An 18,141-nucleotide genomic window follows, 5' to 3' on the forward strand; every position below is an offset into this window, starting at 1 on the left:
TGGCGCTTTTGGGTTCTTTTTTTTAAACCTCTGCTTTGTTTGTGAGTACAGCGCAGACCTGTTTCGAAGACACAAAAAAACGGAGGGTCCAATGCTTGTGATTGTACTGGAAATGCTGCTGCACTTCCTGTTTGATCTCTCCGTTTCCCGTACCATTCATGGGTGCACTTATCGTCAAGCTGAGCTATAAATAGATTTAGACTCGTCTAATTAATGGAGGGCAGAAAACGCACCACATATTTCATCAAGAGGCGCCATCATTGAAAGGTCAGGGAAGTACAGTGGGCGTTAAGTCAGAGATGGTTGGATTACAGGGCTGAGGATTATGAGTGTATTAGTCATTAACATGCTTCAGTATGCTGTCTGACAGATGCCTGAGCCCAATATACAGCGCATGAAAGCCCATCAAATACTACACTCATATCACGCAAGGTACACACTCACACTAGTTGGTCCAGTGACATGGTGTGTGTGTGTGTGTGTGTGTGTGAGAGGGGGGGGGGGTGAGGGGTTTAGTGTGGTAGACTTTGTGAAGGGTTGGGCGTCTATGCCCCCCTGTCTACTCGCAAATAGGCTTTGACTCAGCTGTCTGGCTGGCTGTATTCCCGTACACACAGGATGTGGGTAAGGGACGAATGGACAATTTTAAGCAACTAATGATCTGTTAAGAACAGAGGAGCAGGTAATACCAGGTGAGGCGGGGCAGAGCCATCAGCAATTTGTTCATTAGGTCCATTAAGCGTCAAATTTAGGGGTGGCATGTTCATAAAGTATGACTGCCACTGATAAATACATGATGACACATCTTGGAGTCTTAGTGATTTCACACAAAGACCAATACATATACAAAGACACTGTTGTGTATGTTTCTGTTCTGATGACTCATATCGAAATTGAGTAAGCCAACTGTCTACATCAAGTTGGTAAAACATTTTGAGAATTTGGTTGAACTGGATATTGAGGATCTATACTGTTTGTGCTGCTCTCAACACGCAGACAAGATGGCTCTTGCAGTGGAGAGAATGTTCATGTTGTTGCCCAAATGTTTTTGACTTTTTTCAAACTAACTACGGTATAGATAGTTTTCTGTGTGCTGTTCTCTGTTTGAAGCTGTCTTGGCAGGGAATTGTGCATCATGTATGTTCTGCGGTCATTCTCAGAGGTTCTTTCAGTGGAATGTATGTGGTCAGACCAACAGAAAGAGGAGCCTGTTGCTTTGTACCTGGCAGTTAGTGCCGATCTGGGACGGGGTTCCTTTTGAAATGTGGGTCGATGCTGGAGGCTGGGAGTTCAAACACAGCAGCTAGCAGCACTAGCTGAACAGGTCTGAATGTAATGCAAGGCCCCTGTTGGCGTTTATCTGAAATATGACAGGTCCGATTTGTGTGTGTGTGTGCATGTGTGTGTCTGTGTGTGTGGGGGGGAGGACTGTAAGGTTTGTGTGTGTCCTCAAAAACATCATTACATCAATGTGCTTTTGTTCTTCAGACACACCGTAAAACGTTGTCTGGGTAAGGAGGGTGTGGTTTTATTTCCGTATTTCTAAGACATTGTTCTCTTCCTTGAATTGCCTCAGAGCTCTTTGTTTGCCCTTCATATCTAGTTATGTGTATAAATTCCAGTGGACAGTGTTTATTTGAACTGCCTGGAGAGAGCTGTTTGGACACTGTCTCACATCCTCTGCAGATTTCCCCACATATCTCTCTCTCTCTCTCTCTCTCTCTCTCTCTCTCTCTCTCTCTCTCTCTCTCTCTCTCTCTCTCTCTCTCTCTCTCTCTCTCTCTCTCTCTCTCTCTCTCTCTCTCTCTCTCTCTCTCTCTCTCTCTCTCTCTCTCTCTCTCTCTCTCTCTCTGATAGAACACAATGATGATGTCATCCAGGTTGTAGTACTGACATCTTTAGTTCCTCAGCTGAGACATTCCATTCACAAGCCCAGGTGGATAACGGATTGGTTATAAATGGTTGAACACAGAGAGACCTGAATGGAAATATATACAATTAAGTGTTAATCACAGTCAGTTAACATTCAGATGAAATTCAATTCAAAATACTTTTGGGGAAAGTTTGAAGAGGAGTTGAGAGTGAGACAGTTAGAGAGGGGAAAAGAAAAGAGGGGGGTGGCAGGGAGGTGGGAGGTAGAGGGGTCGGCAGGCAGGGTAGGAATCCAGTTCTGCTTCATGTCCCGCTCTGGAACATTCCCTGGGAAAGGGTTGGGGGGGCCGAGTGACTGCTTGTCAGTGTGTGTGAGGAGAGTGGCTTGTCTGTTTGAGTCTCAACAGGAAGGACAGAGAATGGGAGGGAGAATACACATAGTATAACCCCTTCATGTACGCAAACACACACACCCACACACAGACACAATCCCAAATCCAGCATGTAGTAGCAGTCAGAAAGGTGGATTGGCATATAGACATTTAAGGAAGCGCCGCCCTCGTTCTTCTATCAAATCAAATCTCGCTAACATGGAAGTCCAATGGAGGAGCAGGGAAAGTAGGACACGTCTGCAGATTTAATGAGGCAAAGGAGTAGTGTATGACAAGCTTCTGTTTTCTCCTCAAGCAGAACTGCTCTTTTCAGGAGTCAGACTCAATTTGGCTTTGACAGTTTTATAGGAAACCACGGAATTGCACATTTCGAGGGCATGTTGTGCCCTTGTTTTGAGTTACAGCCACGCACTGTAGCACACAGAGCTGGACCCCAAAACAACCAAGGCGTGTGAACATTCATACCAGTTAAAGCAACTGCAATGTGAAATGGAAATGTTTCATTAAGAATATGAGCTGACAGAAAGCATTGTAAAACTGTCCCTGTACTGTATGTTTTTGTTTACGGCGTGATGGTGAAGTTATTCAGCACTCGTGCCTGAGTAAGAATCCCTACCATCCCCGGCCTTCCAGTGAGCACGGAGCATCCTCTGTGTCAGAGGCTAAATGAGATGGCTAAGCCCTAGTGCTTCAAGCCCTATATGGTTCTCCTTGGGAATGCTGTCAGTGTTTAGACCAACAAGATCACTGAAGACACACTCTATTTTAGAAGAGATACTCTCATGCCTCTCTTACCTGAGGGAATAAAGGGTTGCTAAAACAGTCATGCAAACACATCACCCCCTTGGTATGACCTTTCCACTCAAAACACATACATAGACACCCCACCCCCCAAAAACACACACACACACCACACTGCATAAAAAACCTTTCAGTCCCATTTGAAGTGAAGAACATGAGCGGGACAGCCATGTATCCTGAAACAGCCGAGTATGTGGCTAACTACATTCTAAGGTAGGCTACGTGCTACAAGTAAGACGTTCCTTGTTTTATCTTTTGTTTGTTGGTGAAAGTGCCTCGATTTCAGGTATGTCTCATGGTATGTCAACATGCAGTGCCTGTTATTTTCTAGATAAGGCCATCTCAAGTGCATACTTCCGTGATGACACATTTCACAGTGATTTGACTCGGATGTCCTGCTGTCTAGGTGACAAAGTGGTGCAATGTGTAAGCTGAAGTTGTGAAATGGTTTGCCTTTGCCTTCTTAAGGCGAGGGTGAGGATACATGTCACACTTCTGCTCTGTAGTTTAGCTGCTGTCTTTCCACGTGTCAATTAAGTTCAACGCCCTCCAGTGAGTCGTTCTCAGGTGGATACAGACTTGAGAATGACTGTGAGTTGTGGGAATTCATGCCAGCTCATTGTTTACCCTGCAGACTCAAACTAGACAAAAAACGAGTGACTCCACCAGTCTTTGAAAAAAAGCATGTGACTGAAACATTTACTGACTCCCTTATTTGCTTAAGACTATAATATTTTTTGTTTGTTTCCAAAGCCTTTTTATGTCAAAAGATAGCTTTGTGTATGATTTTGTTTTCGGTGGCATTGTGTAAAGGATCCTCCCTCCATCTTCCCTCTGGGAGGTGAAGGAGAGAGGTGGCTGAAGGTCAACGCGTCTGCAAGCGCCATGTGTGATTGTTGTTCAAGTACCTCAGGTGGGGTTTGAGTAGACTGATGTCTTTTTTGCCTTCCAAATTCACAAACACAAACACACTCATGGACACACACGTACCATTTCATCTACATTCTCTCATGTATGGTTTCGCACGCACACACATTCCCTCCAAACAATTCTCACAGAGAGATATCTTTAATCTTATCGCTGTCTTTAAAATGAGGCCAGTATGTGTATGGGAAATGTATCAGCTACCCTGTACAAGCTATAGATAGACTATAATGACTTCACACTACATGCCTTTTGGGGTTTCAAGTCAAGTCACATCAAACTTTTGTACTTTCTCATGGAGCTTCTGTATTCTATCCTGTTGCACCCAGATAGGTGTTGTTTTTCATCAGCTGGGTTTGCCTTAGGTACTTCTGCGGAGATGAGCTCTGTTGCTCACAAACAACCACCAGAAGATAGAAAGAGAGGGGGATGTGAAGGAGGGGAGAGAGGGAGAGAGAGGACAGGAGAGGGGGGGGGTTGGAGGGAAGGGGCAGGGGCAGGGGCAGGACAGGCGCTTTCAGGCATGGCCCAAGGGAGGCATGTTGGGGGTGGGGGGGGGCTCTGTCATACCATCCTATCCACTAGTCCCCCTCTAGAGTTACCCCCCCCCCCCCCCCCAACACACACACACCTCCACCCCCGACCCCTCCCGGCCCTCAGCAGGGTCAGTCAGCCTCACATCACAGTGTTCATTAAAGCCAAGCTGAAACCAGAGAGCCCTGGCCAAAGAAGAGCTGGATCCACATCACACACACACTCTTTCACGCAAGTGTGCACACACACACACACGCAGAGTCTGTCATGGCTACTGGACAGGGGATCACACTCTCCTCCTGTGCTCCCCTCCCAACAATAACATCCAATCCCCAAACACCCCACCCCTCACACACACACACACACTCCTGCACTGTAGTCTGACCAGCGAATACACAGCCAACTTATTGAGAGATGTGTGGTGAAACAGTTAATCACATGTCACCAGGTCTGGTTGGCATCGTGCCATGCTGCACATGTTGGTGTGTTTGTGGTGAAAGATTTACTACCCCACCAAGCTTCCTCTGAGGGAGAGAAAGTGTGAGAAAGACAGAGAAAGAGAGAGGGTGGGAGAGAGAGAGGTAGAGTGAAATGGGGCAAGGTCTTGCTGTTTTGTGAGTTTTGACTCAGAAAGCCAACAACCTCAAAGCTTTTTGCATGCACTCACTCACACAGGCATCTGCATGCTTCAAAGTAGAATGTCATAAAAAAGTAGAAAAGAAAAAATTTAAATGGAAAAAAATACTTGTTTGTGTGTGTGTGTGTGTGTGAGAGAGAGAGAGAGAGAGAGAGAGAGAGAGAGAGAGAGAGAGAGAGATGTGTGTATGCGTGTGTGTGCACAAATAGGTACAAGGCAATAAAATAAGCACACAGTCAAATCCACTGTATGTATTGATTTTCAGTCTTGTTGTCCATCCCCTCTCCTCCTTCTATGTGCCTCATCTTTCCATTCCTCCTCTCCTCCTGTTCTCCCCCTCTCTCTTCCACTGATCGGTCTCCACCCCCCCTCCTCTGTTCCTCACCCGTCCACCCCCTCTCAGGAAGCCCCACCTCAGCCTGTACGAGCCCCTCTACGTGAAGCGCTACCGGAGCCTGGAGCTGGGGAGCTTCGCCACACCCCACCAGGGGAAGGGGGACTACTGGATGAGCCCCCAGAGGTACCAGCCCGTGGGCACCACCTGGAAGAGAAACCACCGTCGCCTGGTGGTGTTCCCTGGGAACACGGGCTTCTCCGACGTGCCGTCCAGCCTGAACGCCGGCTACTGCTGCCTCCACTCCACCCTGGTGTAAGTGTGTGTGTGTGTGTGTGTGTGTATGTGCGTGCCATGTGCACGAGGGACGGCGTGCGTGTGTGTGTGTCTACCTGCTCTTAAGAGCCCTGGTTCTTGAGAGCTGTCACTTGGAAGTTGTCGCCGTGCTGGAGGAAGAGATGACAGAATGATTAGTCCTCCGTCACCACTCACCTTCCTTATCACGACGACGGGGCCAGGGAGCAGAAAGAGGGCAGGCCAGAGGGACCTGAGCAGCAGTCAAGACCCCTCACTTTATCACCATATCTGTCAGCAGGGGCCACACTTTGTCATGCAGAGACCATTAGGCCTGTCAAAGACTATATAGGGCAAAGAGTCACCTTGTGACCCTGGCTCACTCTACTCTAGTACTACTCCTACAACTACTCTGAAACAACTACTACCACCACTTCTACAGCACACTCTTTTTTCCTCTCCATACTGCACCCACCCAACCCCCCCACCCCCTTTGTCTCCATACTACCCCTAGCAAGCTCCACCCCCTGCCACTATTATTGACGCCCCTATATCTTGTCCCACAACTCATCTACACACACACCGTCCACACACTCTAACCCTCTCCACCCCTAACCCCTCTCCATCCTCCCCTAAGGGGTATGTCTGAGGACACATGGCCTAAATAGATGGCTGTGGTAATGGTCCCCAAAGCATCCCACAATGCATCACTTTGTCAGCGTGGTCAGGATGGTAAGTGACCATCAGGGTCGTTTCCAGTCTTCTACCGGTCTGAACCTGACTCCTTAATTCCATCTCTTTTTAACTGCCTCCTCGATCAAGTGAACCACTCTCAGAACGTGGGATAAGGGGCTGGTTTGAGGGATGGAGGACTGGAGGAATGGAAATAGATGAGGTGCAGCTCTGAGAGCCATTTCCCCTGACTGAAGGTCATAAAGGGCTTCCAAAGGGAGACAAAGACATAGACTGAACAGAACAGAGGGAGATAGAGATGGAGAGAGAGACAAAGCTGTCAGACAAGTGAGGGAAAGCTAGGAAAGACCAGACGGGGAGAGGAAGAGGGAGGTGGACATGGCTGGGCTGGGAGAGAGGAGTCGAGAAACTGCTGAAAACCACGGAGGGAGAGATGGACGGAAGAGATGGAAAGAGGGACAGAAAGCGAAAGAGCCGTGGGTGGGAAATGAGAGATTTCGACAGAGAGGGGGGGATTGCCCACAGGAAAGGGAACTCAGAGAAGTGAGAGGCAGAAACGGAATGAGGGAAAACGAGGCAGGTGATAAGAGAAAAGTTGACGCAGTACACAGTGAGGGGAAAGAGGGAGCGAGAGGGAAGACGGCGAGATATGGAAGTAACGTGAGCTAGAGAGGAATCGGGAGGCCGAGATAGAGGAGTGTGTTGGAGTAAGAAGAGAACTGGAGAGCGAAAAAGAGCCAGGGGGCTAATGGCCCTGCTCCAATCAATCCTGAGTGATGGCCACTCTAGACAGGGGTCTGGCGAACATATGGAACCCATCCCTCTGTTTCAGCTCTCCCCTGACTCCCACCACTCACCGTCACCCCTCCGACCCCCCGTGCCATCCTGACGTCACACACACACACAGCCTGTCATCGACCCCACCCTGACAAATCAGCACTCAACCATTACTTTTGAACAAAAAAACAGAGTGGGGGTCAGTGAAGGCCCATATGGGCCCACTGTTCTGTCTGACAGGCATGGGTTTGGATAAGTGTCCAAGCATCAGTTGTAGATTGATTCTCCATAAGCATTGATTGGGCCAAATGAGTGCAGGGATTGATTTCTTTGGACTTTTTATGTGTTTGCCATGGGGACTAACTGGGAGTTACTGCTCACTCAGCCACATCCTCTTCTCTCCTTATTGAGCCCGTCCATCCCCTCTGAGAGACAGGCTCTGGCTGCATGTCTTAATGTACCACTGGAAAAGTGCAGTATATGAGCTTAGCAACAGGAGGTGGGAGGTGTAAGTGGGTTGGACAAAGATGAAGTGCCTTGCTCGTCCCGTGTGTGTGTGTGTTTGTGTCTTATCAGACCTCCAGTCGGAGCACAGCGGGGTGTATGGGCGGCAGTCGTGGTGATAGTGGGGTGTTAAGGTGTGCCGCTGACAGATAGGTACTCAGCGGCAAGTCTGTGCCCACACTATCAGCGGGAGTCCTGACAAAGTCCACACACGATTGCACACACCGACACACACCCACGCACACACACGGAGACACACACACCTCTATTAAGCCAGCGCTATTAAGCCACTTTGTTACCAGCAGCAGGACTCCCGTAGCCACTGTGCTGCGACGGGGTTGTATTTGTGTCCTCATGTATTAACTTGAAGGTGTGTGTGTGTCAACATCTTTTGTTCTTCCTAATGTTCTTTTCAACACAACATGTCACAAACACAAGCCAGGGGTTTGTGTGCTCCCCCCCCCCCCCCCAGCTGTCATGGAAGGACTGTCAGGTTAGGATTGTGCAGCAGCAGACGTTCCACCGCCCCCCCACCCTTGCCCCCACCCACACACTTCCTGATCCATGAACAGGGTCAGAGCCCAAGACACAGATGGCGAGGCTGGCCTCGGCTTTGGAGAAGTCCTGCCTTGCCCAGGGGTGGATCAGCAGAAGGTTGAGGAGAGAGGGAGTGGGGGAAGAGAAATGGATCGGGCTGAAAGTGAGCAGGAGATTGCTCCACACACAGGCCGTCGGTTCCAGCTTTTCAGCACACGCACCCTAGAACAAAAGAAATAATGAGTCAGACTCGGTCCCTGGCTGACTCAAAATGACCCTTATCAAGAATCCTACTGAAACTCCACACTTCCTCATCTTGGTCCAGACTTCATACTGGTCCTCACAGTTGACTATCCCAGGCGGACTGGTACCAGTACACAAAAGAAAGATCCCCACTAACCCTCTTTGTCTGTGATACCTACTCGGGGGGCATGACTGCAGTGTAAGAAGATCACAACACCTAAAGGAAGCTTAGCCATTGACATATGAAAAAAAGAGAGTCCAATCTGGCTCCCTGCCAGCAGGGAAGAATAACCCCCAGATCGCCTACGTAGAGGCCTGCTGTAACTGAAGCCCACCATCCCTTTATCCTCCGTCCAGATCATCTCCTGAAGGCCAACGCCCAATGGAGTCTTCTGTAATTAAAGCGTCTGATTAAAGGGATGATATCTAATTAAATTTACCGGGGAATATTAGTGAGAATAGGTTCCGCTGTGCCGCTAGCGTCAGGACCCCCTGGGAGACCAGCAGGCTGGATCCTCGTCTCTCTCTGTCTCAGTCAGAGCAGAGGAGAGGAGGGCTAACTGCTGTATGTTTGGAGTGTTCTCTAATAGGCATTAATGATGCGGAGCGAGTCTCTCACTTAAACCCTAGCCCTGTTTTTATGAAGGCCAATGTATTGACAATGGATAACCACTGTTGCACAATGTCAGCCAGCGACATCCAGATGCCAGGTTTGATTTAATAGTGGCTTCAGAATGTGTCCGTGTGTGAGTGTGTGTGTGTGTGTGTGTGTGTGTGTGTGTGTGTGTGTGTGTGTGTGTGTGATCGACAGATCCTGGTGTAAGGGGATCTGGGTAGCAGAAGCTCGTCCCTCCGACCCTGAGTGTAACAGGTGACAACACACAGGGTCCCTCAAAGACAGAGAGACGCTCGGCTTACAACAGAGTCCCACACCAGATGGTTTCCAAGTAAATGAATTAGCTCCACGAGGGCGCCTCCACACACACCAGATGGGGGTTAAGAAAAAAGAGAGAGAGAAAGTCAACCAGAAGAAAAACAAAGTAAAGACAAAACAACCCATGAGGAGAGAGAGAGAGAGAGAGAGAAAGAGAGAGAGAGAGAGAGAGAGAGAGAGAGAGAGAGAGAGAGAGAGAGAGAGAGAGAGAGAGAGAGAGAGAGAGAGAGAGAGAGAGAGAGAGAGAGAGAGAGAGTGGTGTGTGTGAGTGAACTTTAGTGCTTTAGTGGGTCTTTGTCTGCATGGATGGATGGCATGTTGTTGACCAAGTTCATTGTCCACTCTTGCTGTGCCTCTGACCAGAACAGTTCAGTTCATCCATGAATAGGTGACTCAACATCTCCACCAGCGCACGTGGAATGGAATTGTAAGAATTATTCTGCAGTCCCGTTAGATTGAATATGATGAATACTCAACTTTGATCCTATGTTGTTTTCCCAATATGAAAGGTGGAGATATCGCTGGCAGAAGCTGAAAGAGAGGGTGCCACACTTGTTAAGAAGGAGAGAGTAAGACTTATATATTCACAGATTTAAAATCATTTTAAGGTGAAAGACAGACGAAACCTGTTCAGCAAAAAAAAAACACTATTTCTAAAAGTTTTTTTTCTTCTGTTTACTGTCTCTGTCTGTGTGTCTGTCTGTGTTTGTCCATCTGTCTGTGTCTCTCTTTGTCTGTGTCTATTTCCTTCTTCTTTCTCTTCCCTCCAGTATCTTCCTGTGCGTTTAATCCAGCGTGAATAGAGAGCCTCGACGTCCATGTGTACTGTTGGGCTGTAGGAAGTGCATGTCCGTACTTCATACAGGAGAAAAAAACGAGTTTGAAACAGAAGATAAGTGATGTAATTTGTGAGGGAACAAGATGGTAATAGCCACTCTTTGGCCAAGGTAATCCTGCAGTGTCAACAGTTCAAGAAAGACCCCTGGAATGTTAATAAGGTAAAAGGTGAAGAGGGGTTCAATGGCCCACAGATGTGAGCTCACAGGGCTGGCATCTACACAGGAAATGACTTGTAGGACTTCCGCCTCAAAAAAGTGTGAGGTGCTGTCAACTTCATGAAAAGAGACTTTGGATAAACTGGGCTAGCATAGGTGTGAATGTCAATAAAAAGCACTGTTGAAATGTGACTCCAAAAATGTCCATGGTTATCTTGCATTTTGATCTCTTTCTCTCCCTCTTTCTTTCTCTCTCCCTCTTTCTCTCTCTGTCTCTCCATCCAGCCATCCCCACCCTTCCACACACAGACCCATCTGTTTGTGATTATGGCTGCCATGGTCTAATCCAGCACCTTCTCCCCTTCAACACAATAGGGAGTGCCAGCATTCTGTTATTTCACACTTACCTCTTTCTCTTCTCTTCTCTTCTCTTCTCTCTCCCTTCACTGCCCCTAGTGCTGCTCTCTCCCTCTCTCTCCCTCTCTCTTCTTTTCTTCTCTTTCTCTCGCCGCTGCTGCTACATCTGTCACCACCAGAGTGGCTGGCGCCTGTGTGGCACCTTGCCAGTGTGACAGCTGGCAGAAGGAGAGGCAGAGAAGAGAGAGAGAGAAATGAAAAGATAAATGAATGGTAGGAGAGAGGGAAGACGGATAAAGAAGGGCAAGAGGGTGGGCTCCTTCACAGTTTGGTCACTCATTCCATTTCTTTGAAACTCCTTTTATTCACTCTATGCATCTGGTTATGTTGCATTTTCATTTAGACAAAGTCATCCAACCCTCTGTGCCTCTTTCACTGTCCGGCCTTTCTGTGATTGGCCGGCAGCCACCTTCCTCTGAGGACATGGCCTGCCCACTCAGGAAGAGAACTCCGACTCAACTATTCCATTTTATTGACATTCGTTTGTTTACAGAGAGAAAATAAATAAACATTGGATGTATTTTGTGTCGTGAGGAGTGGTTGTGGAGGGACCCTTAAGACTGGAATGCAGCTCATCATTGGTAAGAGGGAGAGAGGAGTGTGGAGGAGATGGGTGGGAATGACTTGACACAGGGTCCACAGGGTCAAAGAGTTGACTTCTCCACTACTAAGCTCAGCTTGGGCTGTGTTGGGCTGGGCTGGGCTGAGCTAGAAGGGGCTTGGCTGGGCTAGTCTGGGCTGGGCTAGGCTGGAACTGGGATGCACAGCTTTCCCTACTGAGGGACTAAGCGTAAAAGTGCACAAAATTAAAATGGCTGAGACAAATAATATTTATAGAAAACTACAATAAACAACGATTTATAGTTTTAATAAAGTGACAGGGACAAGCTGAGAAGGGCCATTTGGTTCACAGAGAAGGCCCCAGATTGTGTAATACAATAGAATAGATATTCGTTTTTCCTGGGCCCACAAATACGGTACCGTACCAATTTATTCAAGCAAATGCTAGACGAGTACTCCAAACAAACAAGAAAGAAACCCATTTCCCAGAATTCATCCTGTGTCTGCCAGATGAAGTAAATCATATCAAGAACAACAATGTTGAAATAATATTTGACAGTAATCCTCAAAACACCCTTCCCTCAAACGCCCTCAAACACACTCCTACATGGTTTATGAAAATGCTCACAATACATACTAGCAGCAAGGATTGTGATATGAACACACACACATTCCAGAATTGTGCAGACATGTTGTACTAAGTCTGATTAGAGACAGAATAGATAGGGTACATCTCTATGCTTCAATAGTGTATATGTGTCAGTCGGCTGCTTCCTCAGACTAGCTCAGATAACGGTCTCTCTTTCCCCCTCTCTCTCTCTCTCTCTCTCTCTCTCTCTCTCTCTCTCTCTCTCTCTCTCTCTCTCTCTCTCTCTCTCTCTCTCTCTCTCTCTCTTTCTCTCCCACTCTCTCACTCCCTCTCTATCTATCCCTCTCTCTACCTCTCGCACTTCTCTCACTCCCCCCCCCCCGCCCCCCACTTTCTCTCCTCCCTCATTCTCTCTCTCTCTCTCTCTGTACAGTAGATTAGTCTTTGTCAATTCAGCCATTTCAGATTCACCCAGCGTACTACAGTACACATGCACGCACACCCACATGCTTTCCCCATTGACTATGTAGTAAGAGCATCCAGACACAGGACACTGCGGCCTGGACTGTGAGTCTGACCTGAGGCTAGGGCTGGGTTCAGTCAAGCCTACACTACTGGAAACAAATAGTAGAGTTTTCAACCATGCATGTGTGTGATTCCATTCCTTTGTGTGAGCCACTTAAATACCAGCTGCCGTGAGTAAGACATAGGGATCTCTTACAACATCTACAGTATTTCATGTCCGGAAACATTGCCAGTAGAGACAGTAAGTTCATCCCCCCCTCCCCAGTGCTTGTTATTGTGAAGGAGAGGCATCCGAAGCATGCAGACATGAAATACAGTTCCTCGTTAGCCTGACTTATCTCACTGTCTCCGCAATCAATAAGACCTTGGAATGCATTTCCTGGATAGGTAATGGAATTTAAAACTTTTAAATATGAGCAGATCTCTGGGGTGGGGTTTCTCCCTGGATGCTGGAGCAAATGCAATTAAGATCCACCACAAATCGAGTTAAAGAGAAAATGGATGAGGAATTTATCACATCCGCTTTGACCCTGAACAAGAGGGGAAAGGGACAAGACTCCAACTCCCATAATCCTTGAGAGATTAGAAATACAGACGTAATAGGCCTGTTGAGGCCTGCTCACACTGAGAACTGTTGTCATGTTGATGATATACAGTGACTGATAATATTGTAGATAAATGTCTGTGATATGTTGTAAGAGTGTGTGTGTGTACGCGCGTGAGTGTGTGTGCTTGAAACTGAGCCGTCTGTCAAGTTTCCTGTGTTACGAGCTCAATGCCCACAGCTGTACAGGAAGTAAGAGTAGACATGGGGGTGTAAGGGGGCGTGGGATGCTGGTGTGTGTGGCCTGTGACTGTCTTTCTGTTGGGTCTCCAACTTCCTTGTTGCAGGTGCAGTGAGATCACTTCCTGTCTCCCCCCCCCCCAGCCTGTATCCGTTGGCTACAGCAGTTTCCTGTCCATGGGGAGAGGAAACAGGATGAGCATCCCGGCAAGGAGGGTCAGAGAGGGGTGGACGAGGAGGGAGGGGGGAGGTGAAGGGAGGGTGACCCTGTAAACCAAGAGAGGGTCACACAGAGGGAGAGATGAGCAGTTGTTTGTCATGGGATGAAGACATGTCTCCAGTGAGAATATTGGAGGCACAAAATATGTTTTTCCTGGAAAACAAAGTCAGTATGAGCATCAACCACTGATCCTATCTATCATGTCCTCCATGTTCTCTCTTTGGGCTCTAGCAGGAGTTCTAGTGAGGGTGGTTTCGGGTGCTCTCCTAGGTAGGAGCGAGGGTGGTAGATGTCACCGTGCCAGTGTGGGTGAAGGGCAGAGGTCATGGCTCATGCTGTTGCGGCCCCTCCTCTGGGCTTCCCGTTCTCCAAGCTCTCATTTCCTGTCAGTGACAGCGGGCTTCCCCTTTTGAAATGATCACAGAATGTCACCCAAAAATGCAACATGGGACAGCATCGTTAGTCATACTGAAACGTCAACACACTCACGTTTACTCATTCTTATACATTCCCCCACACGCATATACACGCGCACACATGCGCACACACGCGCAAACAGCCACATGCAGTACACATAGAGCCATTCATTATTGAAGACCTTGAGCAAGCTTTACAGCAAGTTTGAACAGGTGGTTCTTTTACAACTTCCGCTACTACTTCTCTCTCCCTCTATCCGTTTGTCTGTCTCTATGTGTGCAGTCATCTCTGCCACCTGTCAGTGAGGTCATCCAATAGATGTTTGCTTGAATGCTCTGTGTGTATGTGTGAGTAAAAGTCATGTTTTCCTGTCAAAAAATGTATTGCATGATGCAGAAGCTAACTCTTGACATCTGTCTGTCTTCAGTGACCACTGTATATCACTTTATAACACATGATATCAGAGCTTCACAGCTGAAAGTGAGACTTGCTAATTAAATTCCTAGGCTGTGTTTTCACGTGTGTTTCATGAATTAGGTTCTGAAACTATTATTCTGAGGTTACCTTGGCACATTATCTATAGTTGTGCAGTGCATGTGTGTCTGTGTGTATGGAGATTAGAGAGGACGAGCATGTGCATTAGGAGATATATATATATATACATATATATTCGATATTATCTTCCCTAGAATTGTTTCCACTCTGACTTTGGTCTATCAAAACATGAATCTGTTCCTTCTGTCTCCACCTAGCTCCTGAACCACCCACCCAATCCCAACCCTACACGCCAGTGACCTTTCACCCCTCCACATCCTGTCCAAGGTTTATGTGCGTAAGCATGTTGACAGGTTTCAAAACTGAGACTGGTGAGTGGCGAACATACATACATCTGCCTGGCTGGTGGACTGTATGTGTGTCTGTGTGTTTACAAGATTTATGAATGAACTCAAGAGTCTGGCTGGTAAGGTTTCCTGACTCTGGTGTGTGCGCTGTTGGACTTCCTGTCAGAAGATATGTGACTTCCTGTCTTCTCACAGCTGGGACAGCAGATTGAGTGAAAACAACCCCACACAATATGTTGGCCAAACAGATACGAACCCTGTATTCCCCCTGAGGTAAAGTCACTCACAGTTTCATAGTATTCTGTTTTCTTATCTCAACGGGATCAATGCAGAGAACTTAGTGATGACAGACCTTGGGAGATAAGGGGGAAAGAGGGGCCTGGAACAGAGCGCATTCCATAGATCTGAAACAACCTCAACTGGAGGTCTGGGGGAGCAGTAAACCCTTCGTCTGCTAACTTTTGACCCCCACCTTTCATTCTTCCACCGGCCTCCCGGGTCCAGAGTGCCCTGGAGGTAGGGGCGGCTCATGGGAGACACACGGGGGTCCTTTACACCGTCTCACCACACATTCTTTTTGACGAGTGTCATCAGTCTCCACAGGCATGCCAGGTATGCCGAGAAAGAGAACAAAGTAATAGGGATGTCGATGGAACTAGCAGCTCAATCTGGGTTACAGCTCAAATTTTCTGAGACTTCTAAATTACTGGATGTTAAATTCTTGTGTCTCAATCCCCCCTGAATGATCCTTTGGTGTACGAGTATTGATTTTGGTGCAGCATCACTGCTGGTTCAACAATGGTTCAACAATGGCCAAGACCAGGGGCGATTCTAGGATCAGACCTTTAGGGGTGCTCAGCCCCCAATGAGAATGTGACATGAATACAGAACCTTGCAAAAGTGTTAAAACCCCTTTCTAATAAATCCCTAATTTCACTGGATATCAATTAATACATGTATTTATTATTATGCAAAATATTGAATGAATGAAAAATCTAAGGATGTCCCTTTCTTCATGAACTACCAGAATCAAATGATAATAAACATTAATAAAAAAAAATATATATATTATTATTATTTTTAGGGGTTCTGAGATGAAATTTAGGGGTGCTCGAGCACCCCTAAAAAGGGTCTAAAATCGCCACTGGCCAAGACATTAAGTTGACCCAAGGTCCAGATTCATTCTCTCTAGAAATCCCATGACCCAAGCAAAAAAATACATTTACGATGTTTAAGTACAAACATACTTACATATACTAAGATATCAGTGAGTAATGTGAACATACAATATCAGTATCATTTTTAAGTGAACTTCCAATTGTGTAGAAAAAGATTCACGTAATGAAAATATAATATGTTTTCATTTAATACATTTAAATTTAAGTTGACTTTTTCCGCATGGGGAGATCTACCCTCATGAAACAAAAGGTAACTTGACATGACACCATGTGGGTGTGTCGGCCTGTGTTCCTGTGGCTGCTGCGATGACTGGGTGAATACTTTCAGTATAACTTTCATCTGAAAATAAGGTTAATTAGTTGTGTTGCTATGTTGCTGTTCTATGGATGCAGGGCAGATCAGCCACTTACAGTTGAGATCTGAAGGAAGCAGACACCCAATCTTGCATCTATACAACTACTCTGGATACGCTTCTGATTCCCCCCCCCCCCTCCCAAAAAAAAGACACCAACTCCTCCCAGATGTTACAAACAACATTCTCACACATTCCTAAAGGGGGTCCACTCCCACATTCTGCTCCATGGTCTCGTCCCTGACCCCCGCAACCCGTCTCCACGCCCGTTCCCTCCCTATCCCCCTCCCCTCTTTCTGTATTTATGAGCTCCTAATTGGTAAGGGGCTGCCTCTAGAGACAGCCGTGAAGGGGCCGCGGCCGAATGCCTCCCCCTCAGAACTCTCCTGGGGGTGGGTTAATGGGCCCGAGTCTGGCAATCAGACCCTCACTGATCAGTCAGCCGCTCAGACAGACATGTATGCCTGTATTAACACACAGGACAAATGACTGGTTTTCTATGAGGTGTCAAAACCCACTGAGCCACTTCACAGGGACAGCGTTCTCTGTTAGGACAGCAGCCCCAGTGTGATGGAAAAAACACTGATGTGCTGTAGATGATAAGGTGACAGGAAAAGGTGTGGTCCACGGGACAGATAGAATAGTGCAATAGTCGGGCCTAGAGAGGGAAGTGAAGGGTAGAGTTGATGAATCAGTCTTTGAGGTTTTTGACAGTGTTGCTCAGACAGATGTGCTCATCGGCTATGTAAGGGTTTGCTGGTTACTGTCAGGGACGAAAGCAGTAGGTCTTCTACAAAACCTTGGGCCCTCATGGCTGTCTGTTCGGGTTCCTAGCTTATCTGGGTGGTTCATCGCTTTTATCATTTCCAACATGTCGGAGGTTGGTGTTGTGTCATTAGTCACTGACTCGACATCAGCAGCAAAGGCTGTTGGCCCCTCTGGCTCTGTGAGCTTGAGGCATATGTTTGTAAATTCCTGGACAGTTCATCAGGCGAGAGACTCTCTTTCCTTCTATCTCTCTCTCCTTCTATCTCTCTTTGCCCCTCTCTTTCTTTCTCTCTGTCTCCCTTCTCCCTCCTCGCTCTCTTTCTCTCTCTCTTTCTCTTTTTCCTTCACTAACGTGAGTGTCAACCCCCTATATCTCCAGGTAATCTGACAGACTCTGAGGCACGGAACACACATGTGAGAGGGCACTTCCTGTGGGATGAGTGACCTGCTTCCTGCACACGCTCACTCACCCTGCGGGGCGCAGCCACTTCCCATGACCTGGAGGGAAGTGACACTCAGAATAATGGACTGGGGGGAAACAGTCAACTGGATCTGAAGCAGGAGAGGAGTCCAGGATTGACCAAATGTGGGCAAATGTCTGACAGATTTGATTCTGAAATGAATAGTCCAGCCAAAGCTTGTCAACTTGGACAGGTGTGGTGCCAGGAATCTGAAACAAACTCATGATGTTTACAGCTTTCTTCAGTGACAAACATGCAGTATATTGTGCAACATATTGTTGTCTCAGTGATAGAACCATCCTAAACTGAAAGCTCTAAGAATAAAACAAAGCCATAACTTGGTGTTTATGACACTTCAGCAGTGTCCGGTAACAAAAACAGAAAAGAATGCGGAGATTCAGCAGTATAATCAAAGAGTATAGAAGCACTAAGTTCTTTGGCATAATTACTACATAGCTATGTTCTCCATTGGGAAAAAGATCCTCTATGATGCAAAGTATAGAGATTAGAGATTCTCAGGAATTCCTAATGAGGAAGTTTCACAGATGACACTCA

The 18,141-nt window shown here is 47.1% G+C and overlaps 1 long non-coding RNA gene across 1 annotated transcript; it reads left to right on the forward strand.

Annotated features, from left to right (window-relative positions):
* The first annotated feature begins 5,469 nt into the window (after window positions 1–5,469).
* LOC134027037 (uncharacterized) lies at window positions 5,470–10,652 on the forward strand. Its single transcript, XR_009931410.1, has 3 exons — window positions 5,470–5,809; window positions 9,986–10,045; window positions 10,247–10,652. It is a non-coding gene; the product is annotated as an uncharacterized LOC134027037 (long non-coding RNA).
* Window positions 10,653–18,141: the final 7,489 nt, after the last annotated feature.

This window comes from Osmerus eperlanus, chromosome 9 (assembly GCF_963692335.1).
Source record: "Osmerus eperlanus chromosome 9, fOsmEpe2.1, whole genome shotgun sequence".
In the NCBI taxonomy this organism is placed as follows: Eukaryota; Metazoa; Chordata; class Actinopteri; order Osmeriformes; family Osmeridae; genus Osmerus; species Osmerus eperlanus.